Source organism: Elephantulus edwardii, unplaced genomic scaffold (assembly GCF_000299155.1).
Source record: "Elephantulus edwardii isolate Elephantulus edwardi_28Jun2011 unplaced genomic scaffold, EleEdw1.0 scaffold00095, whole genome shotgun sequence".
NCBI lineage: Eukaryota > Metazoa > Chordata > Mammalia > Macroscelidea > Macroscelididae > Elephantulus > Elephantulus edwardii.
This window is the reverse complement of record NW_006399845.1, coordinates 3,079,357-3,084,975: the sequence shown is the minus strand read 5'-3', so window position 1 is coordinate 3,084,975 and position 5,619 is coordinate 3,079,357.

The following is a 5,619-nucleotide window of genomic DNA, read 5'->3' as shown; positions in this document are numbered from 1 at the left end:
AAAATAAATTAAAAAAGAAAATTAAAACTGAAGCACAAACGGATATTTGTATACTAATATTCCTAATATCACTATTCACCATTGCAAGAACATGGAAACAGCCCAAATGTCCAACCACAATCAAATGGATTGAGAAATTTTGGTACCTTCACAGGATGGAATACTATTCAGTATGCAGGAATAATGATTTTGAACATCAATACATAACTTGAGAAGGACTGGAGAGCATTATGCTAAGTGCACTAACTCAGTCCCATAAGGACAAATACTGTATAAGACCATTATTGTAGAAATAGAATGATAACTACTAAAATGTATATGAGAATCCGGAAGGGTGCGGGTGAGAGCAGAGGAGCGAAGATGGGCAAGGCAGTAATTATAGGGTTGCAAAACCTGATGGGTAGAGGGAGGAGTGGTAAAGTGAAAGTGAAGGATCCAGTGTGAAAAACAATATGTATGAACTTTGTAAATAAATAGCATAAGAGAAAATAAAATTTTATATTTTAAAAAGCAAATATGTGATACATTAGAAGGCACAGCAAACATTGTTATTATTACTAATTTTTAGGTATTATATTTAAATGTGTTTCTTTTTAAATATGGAAATTTCCTCTGGGGGTACAATCCCTACTAGAGAACTGTCATGCTAGCCCTCTTTGGACAATTTGAATCCATTAGCATCTCCTCCGAAGACAGGTAAGCAATTTCTTCTTTAAGGAGATTTAGAATCTCCTGAAAAACCTATTGAAGGGTTAGCTATGAATCCCTTCCAACTCAAGCACAAACAGTTTGAGTTTGAGAAGGCAAATATTTAACTAACTGACATTAAATATGAATATTGCACAATGGTTCGGAATTACATACAAAGTTGATTTAAGGATAACACTAGGAGCAAGACTGCCTGTGTCATAATCCAAAGCCTTCTGCCTCCTTGCATTTCCAAGCTCACTGCTGTTGAGTTCTAGCTCCTAGCAACCTTGTAAGAGTAGAACTGCTTCATAATGTTTCCAAGGCTGTAATCTTTACAGAAATAGACTGCCACATCTTTCTCTCCAAAAACTTCAGATGGGTTTGAATTTACAAACTTTAGTAGCAACATTTCAACCACTGTGCCACTGGAGCTTTGTATTATCCTCCACCCTTCAAAACCACTGCAGTGCTTAATTCCAACTCATAGAGACCCCCCTCCCTAAATTGAGTTTCCAAGGCTGTCATTGGAGCAGACTTCTTCAACTTTCTCACAGAGCAGCTTGTGTATTTGAACTTCTAACTTATCACTTAGCACTCAGTTTTTAGCAACTATGAGCAAACATCCAAAAACTAGTTTGTATTATGTGAATGTAAAAAATATTTTTTTTAATTTATCATCATCAAATATCTATGAGATATTTTCTTTTTAAAACTCTAATTAATCAAATATCAAGTTGCAGAAAGATAAAATTGTTGTTAGGTGCCATCAAGTCAAGTAAAATTCGTAGCTAAACAAAAGATCTGAACCCTGTTCTATCCTGTTCTCTCCTCACACTTCTTGACACCCAAGAGCCCATTGTGGCATTTATCCCAGTAATCCACATTGTCAAGGGTCCTTCTCTCTTTCGCTCACTCACACCTTTCATAGTATCATGCCCTTCTCCAAGGAATAGCCTTCCCAGAAATATGCCCAAAATATGTGAATCAAAGCCTTATCATTTTGCCACCAAAGAGTAATCCAGCTATATCTTCTCCAAGACATATTTATGTGTTCCTTTGGCCATCCATGGAACTTTCAGTGTTCTTCTCCAACACCACAACACAAAAGCATCAATTCTTCTATTATCATCCTTATTCACTGTCCACCTCTCAGATGCATAGCAAGTGATTACAAAGACCATGGACTCAATCAGACACACCTCAGACCTCAAACTGGCATCATTACTCTTCAATAATTTGTAGATATTCCTAATTGCAGATTTTCCCAGTGCAATGTATCTTCCTATTTCTTGATTGCTGACACTAAAAGGGTTTGAATAAAAGCAAGATGAAGTTGTTGACAGTTTCCATCTCCTCTCCATCCATCTTGATGTTGCCTATTGGTTCAGTGATAAGAATCTTTGTTTTCTTGACACTGAGGCACAATCAATACAGAAAGCTGCATTCCTTAATCTTCCGCCACAAGTGTTTCAAGTCCCCCTCACTTTCAGCAAGCCAGGTTGTGTCATCTCTACTATAATGCAGGTTATGGAAGAGTCTCCCTCCAAACTTGATGCCTCATACCTTTTCATAGAGTTCAGTTTCTTAAAAAATTTGCTCAGCATACATATTAAATAGGTATGGAGAGAGAATATGACCCTGAAGCACTTCCTTCTTAATTTCAAACCATGCCGTTTTCTTCTGCTGTTCACACAACAGCCTGCTGAACCACATATAGATTCTACTTGAAAGTACATGTAGAGGTCATATCCACTTTATGTACATACTACATATAAAGCATTAAAATTACTGTGTTGTTGTTGTTGTTATGTGCCGTCGAGTCGTTTGCGACTCATAGCGAACCTGTGTACAACAGCCCTAAACCCTGCTCTATCCTGTGCCAATTGCACTGCCTCTGACACACCCGTCCCGATTACCCCAGTCACTGAATCAATAATCCATCTCATAGAGGGTCTTCCCCTCCTGCGCTGTCCCTCCACCCTACTAAGCATGATGTCCCTCTCCAAGGACCTGTCCCTCCTTACAACATGCCCAAAGTATGTCAGACGAAGCCCCAGAATCCTTGCCTCCAAGGAGTTGCTTGGTTTAATCTTCTCCAGGATGAATCTGTTTGTTTTCTTGGCAGTCCATGGTACATTCAATACTCTTTTCCAGCACCACAGCTCAAAGGCATCAATTCTCCTTCTGTCCTCCCTAGTCATTGTCCAACTCTCTGATGCATACATGACAAGTGACTGCAAAGACCATGACCTGTATATCAGGCTCACCTTAGTCTCCAGAGAGACACCGTTGCTCTTGAGCACTTTAGAGAGGTCCCTAACAGCAGACTTTCCCATCGCAATACGTCTTTTGATTTCTTGGCTGCTGGTGCCAAGAGTGTTGACTGTGGAGCCGAGCAAACTGAAGCTGTGAACAATCTCAATCTCTTCGCCATCCATTCTGATGCTGCCAATTGGTCCAGTGGAGAAAATTTGTCTTCTTGACATTGAGCCTCAGTCCATACTGAAGGCTGCAGTCCTTGACCCTCTGCAGCAAGTGCATGAGGTCCTCCTCAGTTTCAGCAAGCAGGGTTGTGTCATCTGCATTACGCAGATTGTTAATAGATCTTCCACCAACCCTGATGCCACAATTCTCCTCATAGAGCCCAGCTTCCCAGATAATCTGCTCTGCATACAATTAAAATTACTACAAAGTGCAAACCAGACAAAATCTCTTTTACATTATAATACACACACACACACACACACACACACACACACACACACACACCCCCTTACTATATTCTAGGCGTGATTATGGTTCTAGGGAAAAATAGAGAACTAACCATTATTTTACTTATATGACTAAATAAGAAATCAAACCAATGTCAAGCCCAGATGGATACAACAAAGAAAATTAAATCTAGGCTGTGAGAGATGGTTACTTTTAGACAACGCCAATGTAATTTGGAACATATGTAATTTGAACATCTGTCTGAGAAAGACACATTTATCCTAATAGTGGAAAGGAAGGGTCATCCATTCCAATCTCTTAAAAAATGTCATTTCTTTGAAGTTTTGAGTATGAAGTCTTAACTGTTGGGATTGATAATGGTGTTTAATAAGAAACATTGGCATTCACTGAGCTGCTATATATTAATCAATATGTTGCATCATTAACCTATGAATCATTGTATATTTTTTTATTATAACATCTGAAGTTCTAATAAAACTATTAACATAAAATTTAGGATAATAATTTGTCCTTATAGAGAAAAACAGACCTATATGCGTCTATCTAATGTATATTATCAAGTCTTTTATATCTGTATATGATGACCAAAGCTCTCCTAAACTGGAAATAAATTAAAGCTGGACAAGTGTGTAGGAGGGAGCTTTCTACATGGCTGTCTGCACATGCGGTGGGTGTTATTTAACACTGATGCCTCAATGCCTTTCAAAATGGCATCTCACTTACTTAAAAAAAATGGAATAGATAGCAAGCCAGAGGTCTCAGGCAGTATGTCAAGATACTTTATAGAGCAAAAGAAAGCTATAAAACAAAGAAAACCAACAACCAAAAATTCGCTGACAGTTAAAAGAAATGAGCTGCTCCAAGCTTTATTTTTCCTCTTCTATGAATCAGTGTCCTTCTTTTCCGTGTGTATATTTGTTTTATTATATTAAAGCCTATGGAGATATGCATAGCATTTTTCTTTTCAACCTCACATTATATTAACCATTGGCTTTTCATTGTATCTAATATGTACTTTACATAGATGGGGAAATTGTGGCCTTAACTCTACAGCACTGGGTAAGAAAATACCAAATAGACTTAGAACCAACTTAGTCCCTTATTTAATTGTATGGAAATATTTGTTATCATCCAATTCATATTATCTAATATTTGCTTTATATTTTGTACAATTTAGAATAAAAATTTTATTTGAGATATAGTGAAATTTTAGACTGTAAGCAAACATAAAAATAAGACCATCAAATAAAGTTGTAGGATGCAGGAGTAGCATCCACTTTCTAAACAACATGCCTCTTGAAACTCTATGAACTTTGATAAATGTCGATAGTTGTAGAGGGGCTTCAGGCCTTTTTGTTCATAGAGTCTCCAATGAAGGCAATCAACAACTACAACAACATGACTTAGTCTAAAGTATATAATTTATGGATATTGGCAGGATTAAAAATGCTGGTATATTTACAGTTTCAGAGATTGTGATATCTAGGATTGAAGAGCAAAACCAGCAAATTGAATATAATGGCAATGCTTACTGTTATTTAGTAGGCAAATCCATGAAATTAGAATTAAATCAGGGGACTTCTGACCAGAAGTAAATTGGACGTATACATTGTGTCCTTTCCCTTTCAAAAAGGCCAGTGGAAAAAATGAATGTGAATAAAAAGATATATCAGTTTACAAATGAAAAAAAAATATTGAGCTGTCAAAAACACTATGAAGGAAAGAAAGGAATAAAAGGTGGCAGTGGACCAGAAGAGCAAGGGAAGTTGAAATCTAGCCACCTAAAGTGGAGGAAGAAATGCCAAACAAGTCAATGTTTCCATAATATCCCCAAAAAAGTTTAAAATGTGAAGGAGCAAGGTGATTCTAAAGGTTATGGAGATGATAATACTGAATTATGGGGATTCTTGAAAAGCTACTAAAGATACATTATTCCCTAATAGAGCTCTTCTGCAAACCCTAAGTGTCCTTTCACTGAGTATTTAAGCGGAAAGATTCTAGACTGATTTTTAGTCACATTTGTTTGCCTTGGACTGTTTTTATTAGAAGTTTTTGGATGTGCAAAGGGATTTGAGTCTTAGAAGATCCTATTCATTTTTGTTATCTTCTCCTGGTTGTAGGTTTTCCAGGATACTGGGAAGACTGTTTATGTTGTGGATTAGGACTTCTAGTGTTGTTCCTAGCTTTTCTGTAATG